The sequence below is a fragment of the Balaenoptera physalus genome (assembly GCF_965194825.1).
Source record: "Balaenoptera physalus genome assembly, chromosome: 3".
In the NCBI taxonomy this organism is placed as follows: domain Eukaryota; kingdom Metazoa; phylum Chordata; class Mammalia; order Artiodactyla; family Balaenopteridae; genus Balaenoptera; species Balaenoptera physalus.
This window is the reverse complement of record NC_138890.1, coordinates 118,666,185-118,683,555: the sequence shown is the minus strand read 5'-3', so window position 1 is coordinate 118,683,555 and position 17,371 is coordinate 118,666,185. Positions and strand designations below refer to the sequence as shown.

Here is a 17,371-nt window from a genome sequence, read left to right as displayed (position 1 = left end):
CTCTTTCTTTATTATCAAAAGATAGGAACAAGTAGGTGCCTCACTCTTAAGTCTGAGTTTCCAGCAGTGGATGACCAGATTGAGGGAACCTCCACTATGAAACAGAGACTAAAACAAAGGGAGAAAAAGGAACCAAAGAAAGCACACAATGCAGGGAACGGAAGAAAACGTTAAAAAAATTTATAATTAAAACCCTCAAAGGGATCTGAGAAGATACTCCATTGCTGAAACCACAAAATGTCATAAAAAATTTTTTTTAATTCAGAGAATAAGGTTTTTATTTTTTTTATTTTTAAAAGGAGTTGATTTCTTTTCTTTTCTTTCTTTATTTATATATTTTTGGCTGCATTGGGTCTTCGTTGCTGTGCACAGGCTTTCTCTAGTTGCAGTGAGCGGGGGCTGCTTTTCGCTGCATTGCATGGGCTCTAGGCACACGGGCTTCAGTAACTGTGGCACATGGGCTTAGTAGTTGTGGCCTGCAGGCTCCAGAGCGCAGACTCAGTAGTTGTGGCACACGGGCTTAGTTGCTCTGCTGCACGTGGGATCTTCCCAGACCAGGGCTCGAACCCGTGTCCCCTGCATTGGCAGGTGGGTTCTTAACCACTGTGCCACCAGGGAAGCCCAAGAATAAGGTTTTTAGAATTAAAAACATGCTAGCAGAAATAAGAATGTCACTAGAAGGTGACAAGTATTGTATCAAAAATACAATAGAGGAAATGTTTCAAACAGCTGAACAAAAAGACAAGGAGGTAGAAAATATGAGACAAAACTGTTACAAGATTGATCAAGAGAGCCCAAGTTTTCAATCAAGAGGACCTCCAGAAAAAGAATCGAAAAAAAAAGGACAGGAAATTATGAAAAAGGAAAAGATAATTTCCCAAACTGAGGCGTATGGACCTCTAGATTTAAAAGGACCACTAACTGCCCAGCTCAATGAATTAAAAAAAGATCCACACCAACGTAAATTGTGACAAAATTTCAGGACACCTGAGTGAAAGAGCAGCCCTCAAAAGCATACAAAAGATCAGGAATTAGAATGGCACAGAGACACAGGAAGTTAGAGGACAATGGGCAAATGCCTACAACTTCTGAGAGGACAGGATTGTCACCTGGAATTTCATACCCTGACAAACTACCAGCCACATGTGAGAGTATAATGAAGACTTTTTCAAACAGGCAAGGCAACAAAAATTTTATCTTCTATTCATTCTTTCTCATGAAGCAACAGAAGGATGTGCTCCATCAACTCAGAGTGAAAAGATACAGGGTCTAGAAAATGGGAAACTCAAACAGGAGACTGTAGGAAGCCCCCAAACAATGCTGAACGGAAGCTGCAGGGTTACAGTTGTACAGCAGCCGAGAGATCAGTCAGTGCAGGTCACAGAGTAGGACAACTCCAAGGGATTGTTTAAAAAAAGGGGTGGGGGGAACCCGTTATTGATATGACTGTCCTGCAAAGAGCATGATTTAGTGTGTTATTTAGAATTATGAAGGCAAATATGAAAAAATACAATGAGAAGATTTGAAAACTGTTCTTCTGGGTACTGGGAATTGGAGATCAGGAGGACCTTGGGGAGGTGACTATTATTTTTGTTTTAATCCTGTATTTCTATTTGATTTTTAAAATTGTATTCATGTAATTACTTCAATACAGCCAAAAAAAAATGTAAAAGGTAAGAGGCCTAGAAACTGAAGTTCACAAATACCAAACCTACTCCTGGCTCAAATTCTTCCCTGATACGCTAAGGGATGTGAGTGTGATTGCTGTGTGAGGTCAGAGCGTGGGGCTCGGACTCCGAGGGGTCACCTCAGGTCCAGAGCAAAGTCTTCCAGCCCTGCAGGTCTGGACCTAATATAAAGGGATACAAGACCCCCTGAAAACTGGCGTACCATGTGAATTTATGAGAGACTGTGGCAGAAGCCCAGTTTAGTAGTTTATAGTGAGAAATACAACTGTCCACGATGCTTGGCAATCCGTGTAGCAAGTGTGCACATCCTCTTTCTTTAATAGAGAAACATACTCCAGAAGTCCAATTACATTCAGAACGTTGCTTGATAAAGAGGGACTCAAAGTGAAGGGCGTTACACAGTCCTCAGAAATATTTCAGTAAGATCACGATAGCCTGGCAAGTCACGCTGCTCCTTTAATAGCTACCAAAGATCAGCGAACTCTTTCTGTAACGGGCCAGATATTCAATGTTTTCAGCTTTGCAGACCATCTCTGCCGCAAACAGTTAACGCGACGGTTACAGAGGAGCCACAGATGGCATGTAAACAACAGCGTGGCCGTGGCCCAACTTTATGTGGATCCATGCAGACGAGAGCTTGGTTAGCCCTGCCTGTCAGACCTCTGTCCCCTGACAGTCTGAGAGACTTACGAATTCTTTTTCTTTTTTTTACTTTTATTTGCATTTATTTTTTGCAGCATTTATTCCTGGGCCATAAGGTTTTGTTTCTTCAGTTTCTTCTGGGATATCTTTTTCTTCTGGGCAACCTCCTCTTCTGGTTTAGTAACAATCTGCTCTTTTTCGGTAAGGATCATCTCAATGTGGCAGGGAGAGCTCATGTATGGGTTGATCCGACCACGAGCTCTGTAAGTCCTGCGCCGCATCTTGGGGGCTTTATTCACCTGGATGTGCTCAATGACCAGAGAATCTACACTAAGCCCTTAAGTTCAGCATTACTCTCTGCATTTTTGAGCATGTGCAGTAACAATTCAGCACTCTTTTTGGGCCACCGACCCTGCATCCAGCCCCACTGTTTGGCCTGGGCACCCCTACCAACCCCACCATTGTAACGACGGAATGGCACACATTGCTTCTTTAAAGTGACATCCTTCAGATACTTGGTGGCTGTTCAGATATGCATACCCTTAATGGCCTGGGCAGTTTCACAAGTGTTCTTAAAGTGAACATGAAGATTTGAACCTCTTGACTTGCATGATTTTGTGGGGTTTTCTGGGTCAAGTGAATAGCAAACCATTTTTAGAGGTAACCTCAGGCCGCTTACCGGAAAAAGGAGACTTACAAATTCTTATTCTCTGATTCTCCTTTCTTTAACTTTCTTCATTTCAATAATCTCATAATGTCTTTAACCTCTGAGACTAGAGAAAAACTGATCTAGTTTTAGTTCTAAATGATAGCATCTGGGTTAGGTAAAGGAAACTTCTTAAGGTCAATAGTGGGTCAGCCTCCAAATCAGCTTGCATCAAAGTTATTTGGGGGATGTTTTTCACAGAGGCAATGGGGCATACCAGTGAGAATGTAAGTTCTCCTGTCTTTCAGAGAGCAGAAATTCCTTCCTTCCTCTCTTGCCTCCACCTCCCCTCCCTTGTTTTAAGCCTCTATAGTTTTGGTCGCCATTGCTAGACTTTTCTTTACCTACATGGTAGACAGATCTTTTTGAGATACATCATCATAAGCACCGTGTGATATGCAGCTTTCCTCTGAAATGTGTTTGCAGTATTTGTGCTCATTGGGAGAAAAGGCTGCCAGTATCAAGTGTGAACCAGTGTCGAGCTGAGTTGTACAACTGGTGAGCTGCGTTCACAGTCATTTAGGCCCCTTCTGGAGGGAAAGCACACAGCACACACTGAAGGGTGTCTGGGCCAACCCTTGTTAAGATGCTTCCTAGACCCTGCTTCAACCTCATGAGAGGGCATGATGCTATCCCTAAATGATAAAGGAAAGTATTTTCCTTATCCCCTCGGAGTTACAGAGCCCATAACCCAATGCCAGGCACATTTTCAGAGGAATGGCAGAGGGCCAGATAATTCCAGAACGGTAATTGCTCACTTGTCCTAACCCCCAGTATTAATTCCACAAACCAGCTTGCTTGGGATTTTATCCTGCGATTACCCAGGATATGTTTTTGAACCACTTACTCTGTTTTAGAAATTCATGTCTTATTGATCCAGAGCATTGGCTTCTCACGGATCTCCGGGCCCAATGAGAGTTATAAATTTGAAGGAGATTTCGGCCATTCATGTACTCATTAACAGGCCAGCTGCTCTGGAAAAATAAAATTTCATCATTTAGGAAATATTTTACACCCTCTGTGTGCCAGGCACTGTTCTAAGTGGTAGGAACTTCGCTGTTAACAAAACAAAAATCTGTGCCTCGCTCTAGTAAAACTTAAGTTCTATGTGGTGCAGAGTGAGGGAACACACAAAATAAACGAGTCAGGTGGTGATGAGAGCTATTAACAAAAATAAAGTAGGACAAAAGGATAGACATCTAGGGACTTCCCTCGTGGTCCAGTGGTTAAGAATCCACCTTCCAATACAGGGGACTCAGGTTTGATCCCTGGTCAGGGGATCTTGGAACTTTTCTATTCCAAGTCCAAGGGATTAATGGATGCCAAATAGACAAATACAGAATCTGAGAACTAAGATCCCGCGTGCCCATGTGCTACAACTAGAGAGAAGCCTGCAATGAAGAGCCCGTGAGCCCTAACGAAGACCCGGAGCAGCCAAAAAAAAAAAAAAAAAGGAGTGGGGTGGACTTCGCTGGTGGTGCAGTGGTTAAGAATCCACCTGCCAATGCAGGGGACACGGGTTCGAGCCCTGGTCTGGGAAGATCCCACATGCCGCAGAGCAACTAAGCCCGTGCGCCACAACTGCTGAGCCCGTGTGCCACAGCTACTGAAGCCCACGTGCCTAGAGCCCGTGCTCCACAAAGAGAAGCCACTGCAATGAGAAGCCCATGCACTGCAACAAAGAGTAGACCCCCGCTCGCCGCAACTAGAGAAAGCCCGTGTGCAGCAATGAAGACCCAACACAGCCAAAACTTAATTAATTAATTAATTAAAAAGACAAAAAAACAAAAAAAAACAAAAAAAGGATAGACAGCTGGGAGGGGTCGGCATGCTAGTTAGATGCGTGCTCAGGGAAGCCTTGCTTGGATGTCATGATGTCTGCGCAGAGACTTCTATGTAATGAGAGAGGAGCCGTGTGGACACAGGGGAAGAGGGCTCCCGGCAGAGGAAAGAGCGACTATAAAAGGCCCCAAGGGCTGACCAGTCTCAGTTGTACCCACGGGATTTCAATTTATGTAGGTGACCGAGTGATGACGTGGAAATGCTAATGCCATTGAAAGAAAAATTTATTGTTTACAGTTCCTGGGGGGATGGTGCATGCCACGCAACACAGGGCCACACCGGGAAGAACCGGGTTCGGTCACAAGGCAGAAGTGGAGTGAGGGGAAAGCCTCCCTGCCAGAGCCTTGAATGGAGTTTCCACAGCAAAGGCAGAGGAAACAGCAGAGGCATGGCTAGTTTGAGTAATGTAGGCGGGCTCTGGCTATAGAGGTGGTCACTGGCCCTGGGGTGATTTAGGGCAGGGGAAACATTGGCTTGGTGTGTGAGAGTTAGACAAGGAGGTGGTTCAGAGCATGGGCTCCAGATCACAGTGAAGGGTAAACAACTTTGAGCTTTAGTTTGGTGCTGTGATTAATGGATGCCAAATAGACAAATACAGAATCTGAGAAAACACAGAGCATTATCATGTAGGGCCTTGCAGATCATGTTAAAATTCCTACAGTGGGAAAGACGGATGCATCTGGGAGAGTCAGGAATCCTCCCAATCACCAGTGACCTGTGTGAGGGTGACAAAGGTGAGCGCCAACCGCTTATACTCAGTTTTTAAGATTCTTACTACCTCCTGACTTATTTTAGGCTCTATCCCTACGCTCATTTGTACGGCTGCTTACAAGTTTTAGCTGACCATTCTTGGTATTATTTAGCACATTTTGCTTTTTCTTTCTGTTTTTTCTTTTTTTTTCTGTTCCAAGTCCTATTTTTGTTTCTGTTCCAAGAAAAGTAACAGCAGAATTTGTACCCATGGACTTTCTAGAACAAGACGGATGATGGCAAAGATGCCAGGGAGAGCCTATGCTTTGTGATTTGTCATTAAGCTTTCATTTCATGGAAGACTGTATCACGAGATTCACACTCACATACAAGGACAATTTAAGGTTCATTTGTGAACTTACAGATGCTTCTTAAAATAATTAAAGATGTCTCTCAAAGCCTGGCTGTCTGACCAGCTTTGTCTTTTGTTCATTTGTTTTCACCACAATTAAAAACCACAGCAATTATTCAAATGCAAAGAACCGTAATGGCAAGAACTGAGGTTTGAGCCTTGGAAAATGAACACTTTGCTTCCCACTTGCTGCATGCTGGCTTATTTCATCTGCTGAGAGCAAAAAGGCTAAATAGATAATGTCTTCCTAGAGCTGCCTCAGTTCAGATGACAAAGAAACATCAGTTGTAGATTCAGTCACAGAAAGCTCAGAATTTGATTCATTTGGCAGGTATTGGTTGGGCATTTACTGTGTGCCTGGTACACACAGAGGACGTAGTGTTGAATGAAACAAACATGGTCCCTGGCCTCATGGAACTTAGGTCTAGTGGGGGAGACATTTAAAAAGGAAAAACAGGACTTCCCTTTTGGCGCAGTGGTTAAAAATCTGCCTGCCAATGCAGGGGACACGGGTTCAAGCCCTGGTCCCAGAAGATCCCACATGCTGCGGAACAACAAAGCCCGTGCGCCACAACTACTGAGCCCGCGCTCTAGAGCCTGCAAGCCACAACTACTAAGCCCACGTGCCACAATTACTGAAGACCACGTGCCTAGAGCCCGTGCACCACAACGAAGAGCAGCCCCTGCTCGCCGCAACTAGAGAAAGCCTGTGCACAGCAACGAAGACCCAATGCAGCCAAAAATAAAAAAATCAAAAAAAAGGAAAAATACCTAATGAAATTTATAACTATAAATTGTGCTATGTGCCAGAAAGGAAAAGTAAAGAGGGGAATGTAATTTAGACTTGGAGGAGGTATCTAAGGAGGCCTCTTTGAAGAAATGTTACTTGATCAGGCCCTTAAAAGATGAACAGGAATTTCCAGTTATCTATTACTGTGGGATAAACCATCCCAAACTCAGTGACTTAGAATACCATTTTATTATGCTCAGAAGTTCTATAGGTCAGGATTTCAAACAAGTCATGGTGATTGTGGCTTATGTCTGCTCTACAATGTTTAGGGTCTGAGCCAGGAAAATGTGAGTATCTGGAAGTAACTCAAACAACTGGGGGCTGGAATCATCTCTAGACCACCTCATGCACATGGCTGGGGCTGTATTGGGCTGAACAGTGGTTCCCAGAGAGATATGTCAAGTCCTAATCCCCAGTACCTTGGCCTTATTTGGAAAAAGGGTCTTTGAAGGTGTAATCACAGTTAAGGATCTTGAAATGCTATCATCCTGGGTGTAGGGTGGGCCCTAAAGCCAATAACTGTTGTCCTTTAAGAGAAAGGAGAGAATTGAGAAGAGGAGAAACATGGGGGAAAGTGATGTGAAGGTGGAGGCAGAGATTGGGCTGATGTGTCAACAAGCCAGGGAATGGCAAGGATTGTCAGATACCGCCAGAAATTAGGGGAGAGGAATGGAACAGAGTCTCTCTTAGAGACTCAGAGCATGGCAACACCTGCCGACACCTTGATTTCAGATTTCTGGCAGATTTCAGAACTACAAGAGAGTGAATTTCTGTTGTTTTAAGCCCCCAGGTTGGTGGTAATTCATTATGGCAGCCACAGGAAACTACTATGGTGCCTAGGCTGGGATGACTCTAAAGGATGAAGCAGCTACGTGTGGCCTCTTTATGTGGCTTTGGCTTCTCATAGGATGGTGACTAGGTTCTGTGATGGAGCTTCCTGAAAGCAAGTGTCCTAGGACCATGACCTTAAAGAGACCGGGGCAGAAGCTGCAAGGTTTCTTCTTACCTAGCCTCAGAAGTCACATTAAAGTCACTTCTGTCATATAGTCACAAGCCCAACCAGATTCAAAGAGAGGGGGATATAGACCCCCATCTCTCAGTTAGAGGTGTGTCAAAGAATCAGTGACCACGTTCTAAAACCACCTCAAGGAGTAAGTTATGTGTCCCAGGGAGTAGAGTGGTCGAGATCCGTAATGTCCATCCTGGCAGCTGCAAGTCACGTGTGGCTGTTTAAACATAAATTAATCTAAAGTTAAGTAAAATTAACAATTTATATTCTCAGACATACCAGCCACATTTCAAGTATTCAATACTTGTAGCTAGTGGTTATCATATCGGACAACACAGATAAGAACATTTCCATCATGCAGGAGGTGCTATTGGACAGCCCTGCCCTAGACTGAGGGAACAGCATGGGTCAAGGCTCTGAGTTGGAAAATAAATTAGCTTATAAGCAAAATAGAAAAAAAGTTGGCTGTCAGGGCTAGGTCTGCTGCTGTGTGCCCACTGCACACGTAGCTCATAATAGGTCCTCACAAGGTATATGCGTTATGAAGGAACACAGGCATAATGCTGCAGTATACCCTGTGCCAGGCCAGAGAAGAGTGGTATGAGATTGGACAAGTAGACAGGGGTCAGATCGCACCGGGGCCTTTCTGACCATTTAAAGGAGTCTATATTTTATTCTAAGTGAAATAGAACTTGCCCAATATATTGCTTTGTATTTTGAATATTTATGAGAGGCCTAAGAAGAAGCAGATTTATTGTGGTTAGTTGGTATATTTGTTAGTAAAAGGTTCTGCTACAAGAGACAGAAATCCAAAAGTCACAAAGGCTTCACCAAATTAGAAATCTATTTTTCTCTTAGTTTACGTAAATGTCGGCTGCTGTCGTTACCGGAGCTGCTCCAGGTATTTGCTCACAACCCCCCAACCCTCACCTTTAGCAGGAGTGTTCTTGCTCAAAACCTGCCAACTCCCACCTTGGGCAGGAGTTAACATAAATCTTCAAGTAAAAGGGTCCAGAGATAAGAAGGGAAGCTACAGACAAAAAACCAGGTGGAACCAGCTGGGACTAAGATGGCAACGAATCTGACCTCTAACAGACCCTGAGTCTCATTACACCTTGATTTTACTACATTAGCATATTAAATGACATACCTACCAGCGACCATGACCGGACATTAAGGACCGAAAAAGAATAAAAAGGTGGTGGCACCCCACTCCCTTGGAAAAAGCCTTTCCCGGTAAACTAATTCATATGCTTCCCCATCATTAGCCTCACCCCTCCTCCCTTTACTCTTTAAAATTAAATCCCTCTCACCAGCGGGGTGAGAAGTTGATCTGAACTTAGTTCCCGTTTCTCCATTCTTTGGTCACTGAGTAAAGCTTGTGCCGTGTTGATCTCAGCTTCCGTCGTTATTTGGCTGCTCGAACACGAAAGGAAAAAGAACTCTCCCCCGCCAAGGCAGAGAGCCTCAGCTCTCGGGCTAGGGCCCGAGCAGGGTCCATAAGACTTAATTCGGTAACACTATGGTGACTCTGCAGTCATCAGGAACCCAGGCTATCGGTTGAGGCTTCCACCTCATTGTCTAAGATGTCTACTTTGATCCAGCTATTATATCTGCTTTCCAGCCAGTAGACAAGAGAAAAGGGGAGATGGAGAGCCGCTGCCCCTCATATCCAGGGAGAGCACACAGCCAGATCCTTAACTTAATTACCTTTGCAAAACCCTTTTTTCCAAATGAGGTCATATTCACAGTTACGGGGCTGAGGGCTTAGACCTCTGCTCGATGTAAGGACACTACACACCACTGGCCAGTTCTTTGTCATATGACCACACCTACCTTGCAAGAGAGGCTGGGAAATATAATCTTTATTCTAGGGAGCATGTGCTCAGCTAAAAAGGAGAGTTCTTTTACTATGGAAGAAGCAGAGATAAGATGTAAGGGGCAGCAACTATCAATCTCTGGCATCACTGTGAAACAGAAGGGAAGGGGGCAGGGCACAACCTTTAAAAGAATGACCTAGCCATTGAGGATATGACAAAGACTGATTAGAACAAACTAGGTCCAAGATGGTGGAAGATTCGACTTCTAGTAGACCTTAAGCCTCTTTATACACTTGTTTAATACATTAGCATGCTAAATGACAGTTTTGAGGCTTATCATAAAAGGCCAAAAAGTGGGCAGTGGCCCAATTCCTGGAAATCCCCACCCTTTATCCAAAATAGTTGGAATAATCCTCCCACTCATTAGCCTATGAAATTACCCAGCCCATAAAAACTAACCACCCCATATTTCAGGGGCTCTCACCCTCTGAGATGGCCCACACCCTGTGGAATGTGTTTCTCCCAAGGCCATTCTCACCTTTTGAGATGGACTGCATTCTCTCTACGGAATGTGTATCTCTCTGAATAAATCCACTTCTTACCTATCACTTTATCTCTCACTGAATTCTTTCTGGGATGAGACATAAAGAACCTGAGCTTCATCAAGTCCTGAGACCAGGTGTGTGATGTCAATTAAAAGACTGCGGGTTCAAGTCCCAATCTGGGTTGTGCGATTTCAGTTGTATGCACATATGCATTTCCCACTAGAACACGAGCTCCTAGAGGAGAGGGAGCCAGTTTTATCCTCAATCCCCAGCATCTAGCATATAATAACCCATCACTGATTGTGTGTTAGTTGCCTACTTGCTCAATTTTAAGGTTGTTTACTAATTCCAACATCTTTTTCAGAAAGATTTATTTCCTAGAAGCCACACCTTCTTTTCCCCTCTGCTTGCTGGAAGTATAAGGGGACGTTTCTCTAGTCTCCACCCTGAGAATCTGATGCGGCTTCAGGAAATAAACAAAAGAGTAGAGGTCCCCTAGAAGTACCCCCATCTCCACCCCCATCCCCACCCCAACCCTTGGAATTTTTAACTCTCAAGCTAGTCCACCCTGAGCCTCCAGCAATTTGTCACTTACATTGAAGCGTTCCCACTGGTACTGGCTCTGGCTGTGGACTTGTGCTCCTGGTAGGTTGTGATTCTCTGTATGTTCTTGTCTCTCCAATTTTCAGGGTGATGGTTGCCTTGTGACCTCAGTTTTCTGAGGGATCTAGGAAGAGTTGTTGATTTTCAGTTTGTTCAGCTTTTTTCTTTTTGAGATGAGGATTTGGGAAGTGGAAGGATTGGTAGGGGGAAAATAAAAGAGAGAGAAAACGCAAGTGACAACAAGGAGAGGCAGGAAGCACAAAGAAGGAAGATGCTTACAAGCCAGGAGCCCCACGTTCCTGTGGCCACCTCACTTCCTCCAACTGGCCAGGGATTCATGCAACTGGCCACCCAATTCCTGCTGCTGCTTCAGCCTCCAAAGTAGTATTTTTCAACTCTGACTGTTCATTAGAATCAGCTGGGGAGCTTTTATAACTCCCTGCACCTAGGTCTCCCCTAATTAGAAGCACCTTAGGGGGCTCTAATGTGCAATTGGTTTTGAGAACCAGTGATCTAGTTTCTTGCTACTCAAAGGGTGGTCCACGGACCAGTAGCATTGGCACCACCTGTTAGCTTGTTAGAAAGGCAGCATCTTGGGACCTACCCTAGACCTACCGAATCAGAATTTGCATTTTAACAAGAGCCACGTGGGATTTGTATGCATGTTTGAGAAGAAATGACGAGGTGATCCTCCTATACCTCCACTTCCGGTTGTCCTCATGAAGCAGCCAGCTCCCTGGGAAGTGCTATGTGAACTAGGCATCCTGCTGGTCGTATCATAGCAGTGGAGAAGTCCAAAGCAGCCAGTATAGATGGTGTGCCTGCTGTGATTCCCCAAGGCTAATATATTTGAAACGGAGAGAATTAGATCACCCAGCAGCAGGAGGGGCTTGGGCCCTTTAGTCTGAAACACCAATGCTAGGTTCATTAACTTCTGGGTCCACCAGAGTCAAATCGTTCTAATTGAATACGTTATAGTTGAAGAGTTGGGGTTAACTTGGAGGCCGGGGTTGGAAGCAGGCAAAAGAGACTGAGCAGAGAAACAAATAAAGCAAGAGGCCAAGAGGAATGACCACTGGGACAAGGAAGTGCGGGGAGGAAGACTAGAGGTCATCAGTTTCAGGGGGAGGAGGAGCACGGCAGTGAGGCTGGTGGTCTCAAACAGGAATGCCTGGGAGTGGATGACTAGAAGGGGAAATGCAACAGATGGTCCCAAATCCCGACTCTACCTGAAGGTAGTCCTTCAACCGTTTACTTCGTAAGCTCTTGTTGCCTTCTTCCCTACAGGACCTCAGTACTTTGTGGAATAAAATAATAATAGGCATGTGTCTGGCACTTTACTGCTCACAAGGACTGGAGTATAAAGTACAGGTAGGGTGCAGGGGCTAAGAGCTTAGACTTTGGAGCCATATGGCCTGAATTCCAACCTCAGCTCTGCTACTTACTAGCTGATGATATTGGGCAAGTCAGCTGACCTCCTTGGGGGTGCTTCCTCATCTACAAAATAAGGGTGATAATGGCAACCAACCTTATAAGGGTAAATGAGAATGGATGCAAAGCAAACAGAACATGTACACACATATATGTGGTATATTATTTAATGTGATATATGTGTATATTAAATAATATAAACAAGGAGTTGGGACCTGATTCTTCTGACTTCTTCTGTTTGAGGATTGCCCACCATTCTGTGTCAGCTCTCTAGGTTCCTTCAAGAGTGCTAAATGAGAGAACACTTAAAAAGTTATTTTAACCAAATCACTGTGCAGACCTTGTTTGGATCCTGATTTAAACAAACAGTGGATACAAATATTTGATACAACTGGGAAATTTTGAAAATGGACTTAGTGTTAGATATTAAGGAATTATTCTTAATTTTGTTAGGTATGATAATGGCGTGGAGGTTATGTCAAAAAAAAGATCCTTAGCAGTTAGATTACATTCATATCGAAGTATTAGATCAAGCCATCTAATATTGCCAATATTTGACCATATAGCTTAAATATGGACAAAACAGGCATTTGTCTGGCACCTTACTTTTTACCAGGACCAGTGCATAAAGCACAGGGGCTAAGTGAAATAATATAACGTCTGGGATTTTCTTTTGAAATATTTCTAAGGAAAAAACGGTGGAGAGATAGACAGATGAAACAAGATTGTCAAAATGTTAATAATTGTGAGGCTGGGTGATGGACTGTGGGAATTCATTATGCCAGACTCTCTACTTTTGTGTTTGTTTGCAGCTTTCCATAATAAAATTATTTTAAAGTTTTGTTTGATGGTTTCTTTTTTGTTGTTGTTTGTTTGATGGTTTTCGACTGTGTATTAGTATTTTTGACTACAATGGAAAGAAACCCAATTTAATCTTGCTTAAACAAAAGAAGGGATTTAACAGGGCTGGGATTTAACTGACCAGAGGGCAGCATAGAGCTGGTCTCAGGGAAGACTGGATTCACTGCCTTGAATACCTTGAGGACCCTCTTTGTCCTTTTCTATTTCTTCTCTGTTCCTTTTGGCACATTAACTTCGTTGGCTGGTACAAACTTGGCCAGGTGGTGGGGTGGAGAACAGCCCTTGAGGTATATCCTTGGGTTTTGTGATCAGAGAGGAACAAGAGGTTCTTATCCCTGGGCAGGAATTTGAAAAGTCCCAGGACCCCCGATTAGCTTAGTTTAGGTCATGTGCCCACTCCTCAGACCACTCACTGTGGCTGTGAGGGACTATAATTGGCCCACCCTGGGTAACCTGACCACCTTTGTAGCCAGGAGGGCTGTTTTCTGAAGACTTGGGAGGGATCGGTGGAGGGACAAGGGCTGAGCAGACAGAAACAATAGCTACCTTTATAAGGTTTCTGGTTATTTGTACTAGTTTTTAGATTACAATCAGCCTTTGATCACAGATCATGTCTTTTTCCTTTCCAGTGTCTGTCTCTCCCACCCCCAGTTTTTATTTTAAGGTTTATGGAGCTGGTTGCAAGGCTTGTTGAAAAAAAATTAGCAGTTTCCATCTCTTCCCCCGTTTCCCTTCCTCAGAGACTAGTTTCAGTTCTCTGAACTGGTTCTTTGGCTTTACTTGCACGTTTCTGAATGACATCCTTATACTCCTACACTTGATGTTTCAGTCTTAGGCATTGCCTATTGATCACCACCATGGGAGATGATTTTGATATCTTTCACACACACCCACACTCCCCACCCCATGTGTTCACACTTTTTATCTCCCCAAGTTCCCAATAAATTATATCAGCATCGTGTGGATTAGATTAATATATAAATAGTACATGATTAACATTATATGATTGTGACTATGAAAACAGTACCTCCAGTTAAGCCACAGCTGTACCACTCACTGGTCTCCTTTGAGTTCATAATTTTTTCCCACAGACATTTATTCAGTCCTTAATTCTCGATGGTCTAATTTGCTTCTAAATAAATACACTCAGATTTACGAGGTATTCATTATATTCATCACCCTGAAGAAATCTCTAAAGCTTTCTGACCTACTCCAGTCTGAACTGGTTGCCATTTCCATTGGTACCCACCTTTCATCCTAGGATGTCCCTTCACCATCACCCTAGGAATCCCTTTCACCTCTTTCCATATTGGATTCCATATTTCCTGCACAAGTGGTCTTCTCAACAGCAGTGAGTGAAACTACCTGTAAAACTGGATTAATAATAACCCTGAATAAAAAAATAATTAGTAGCCATTAAGACAAAATTAAATAATGGGTGAATGATTGCAATGTCCTAGAAAAACATCGTTTAAGTTAGGGATCATGTTCTGCTGTTAGTAATAGAGAAGTGAGGTAACAGTAGCTTAAAGTACATGTCAGTTTTTTTCTCCCATAAAAAAAGACTGGAGGTGGGTAGTTTTGGGTGGTTCAAGTGGCATATTTTTATTCTATCCTTGCCTTATAACTTACACCCTCATGGTTTTAAAATGGCTGCTGAAATTCCAGCTATTACAAACACATTCCAGGGAGTATGAAAAAGTAAGGGAGGTGGGGGGAAGGCAAGCTAGGTAACCCACCTTTCAAGTGTTTTTCAGCTGCCCCATGCAATGACTTCTGCTTTTTCTCATTTGCCACCATTAGTTGAAAGTGACTACATATTTAAGTTCATTTAAAGATCAAAAAAGAGTAACTATGGTTCAGGCATCCAAAATGGAGTTGGATGGCCATTGTGGATGTGGTTTCAGACAGTTTCCTACATCACTGAGAATTCGAATCTTCTCTGAATTATATCAAACTCAAGGACACCACCAGCCATTTTTAAAACAATATCTGCTAGCTGCAAACTTGTAGCTTCAAAGTTCTCTCCCTCTTCGCAACTGTGTAATCATTTCAGATCCCAACCAACCCTTGCTTAACAAACACTCTTACTTCTTGCCAGCTTCAATCCTAATTCATGACAATTTATCTAACCTTGTGGGGTTTTGCCTTTATAAGCCTCCCCCATTTTGTAGTCCCAGGGAACAGTAGTCTTCTTGAAACTGTGTCTCCCTGGCTTCAGTCTTAACAACTCCCCAGTAAATGCCTCCTTATTTCAGTCAGGTCTCCTTTTCTGAAATTTTGGTTAACAAGAGGAAGGCTGGGAATTAACAGTTGGTCATATTGTTGCTCAGAATTAAACCACAGAAGCCAGGGAGAATGGATACTAGAAGGAACTAGCAACTTTTAGATCTCTCCTGGAATGGAGCAGTCATCAAAATTTAAACTTCGAGAATAATACTGTTCTGAAAGAGCTCTTTACTAACCATATATTAAACACCTTCTTTGATCTGTTAGAGGACTGGCTGCATCCTTGCTTTAGGCAAAGGTCTTTGCTTACCTTTGAGAATCAGACTAGCCATTCATCAGAATAAATAAAGACAATTTATTTCACATAGGTTGAGGCTGTAGTTGATATACACCAACCGAGTGTCCTATACAATTCCTCGAGAGGGAGATTTGCAACATATATAAAAACCAATAAATTTTTAAAAATCCATTCTCTTCAGGATTGTCATTCCTCACTCAGAAATAAGGAAGTGATTCAAGGAAAGAAAAAGATGTATGTATAAAGCTGTTCACAGCACCATTATTTATGACAGAAAGAAAAAAGGAGTTTACAATCCAAATGTCCTACAATAAAGGAAGGACTGAGTGAATTATGGTATGACCATTAGATAGCCATAAAGATCATGCAGCAACATGGGAAAGCGATTGAAAATATACTGGCAGTGGGAAGAAACAAAAAATGGATATGGGTATGGATAAGATTAGAAGGGCATTCAGAGAACTATAATGGTTTTGTCAGGATGTTAGAATTATGAATACGAATGATTCGTTTAAATTTCCTTTATTGTTCTATAGAAAACAACAGCAATATCAACAACAAAAAAGTAAAATAAATTTACCCAGGTCATTGACCAAGATTTTTCCTCAGATTCTTTCCTATTTGTCCTCTGCATGATTTTGTCCACAATGCTCCCAGGAAGGACAGTGCTACTCTACGTGAAGGCCATACCTGAGGTCAGGTGAATAGTCTTCCTGTGGCTTTTATGCATCTTCGTGGGTTGACGCACTGATCATCTGTCTCTGAAGCACAGCTCAAGCTGTTTATTATGCATCATCATAGAAATTTTTTCCCAAGTAGTAGGAATAAATTTGCAATCATCTACTTTCCCTTGCCAAGGTTTCTTCATAATCGGTTTCATGAAACTAGAAGCCAGTTGTCCTAGTTTAGATACAGATTTGTAGGCACCAAAGGGAATTAAAAATATATGGAATTGCTAATCTGGGAATCAAGCCTATGTGTCTTCAATATGATGCTGTATACCTACCCATCCTACCACTGCCACTACCAAAAGCAATCCAAATTCTTTCATGGGATTACATAGTTGTCCAGTTTGGCAAGACCTAGAATTAACCTTAGGTTAAAGTAGATGTTAATTTTTTTTATATTGAAGTTTCCTAAAATGGCCCTACTCCTTGAGATGGATTGTGATTTATGACTGTGACATGCATACTCCTTGTCAGCTAGGGAGGCTGGGGACTGTTACAGCTTTAGAAAGTGTGATAGAAGAAAACTAACTGACCAGGGGGATTTTCAGAGCAGGGGTGGGAGCGTGGGGATCAGTGATGACAAATGCTCCTCAGCTCAGTAGAGCTGGAAAAGATGGTGTTATTCAGGACACAGGGAAACTCATCCAGAATCACTCACCAACCGAGCCTGAGGATACTGGCGGAGCCAGGGTCCTCATGTTCATGGGGCTTACAACCAAGGCAGGCGTCCTGGTGCAGAAAGAGTTGATTTTCCAGGGATTGAGGGATGTGAGATAAAGAGCTCAACCTACTCCATTGAGAATAAACTTCCATAAAGTAATCGAGGAAACAAGACTATTTATCTGGATAGTTAATCTTAGAGGAGAAACTAACCTGAAGGAGAATGAAAACAGAGACATTCCTAACGATTCTTTGAGATTTTGCCAAATTAAATTCAAGTTTGTGTGCCTATGTTCTGTGTACAGAGCACACACTGAATTTTTTTACTCTGATGTGAAATTAACTGTGCTCTTCAAATATTGGGCAAGGGTCATCAACTGAAAGAATCTTTGTGGGGAACCAGCACAACCTGAAAAA

The 17,371-nt window shown here is 42.9% G+C and overlaps 1 pseudogene across 1 annotated transcript; it reads right to left on the bottom strand.

The window, feature by feature from the left end:
- Positions 1-2,381: 2,381 nt before the first annotated feature.
- LOC309658569 (large ribosomal subunit protein uL22 pseudogene) lies at positions 2,382-14,677 on the bottom strand (annotated as a pseudogene). The gene has a single exon. The product of its transcript is annotated as a large ribosomal subunit protein uL22 pseudogene (transcript).
- Between the last annotated feature and the right edge of the window lie 2,694 nt (positions 14,678-17,371).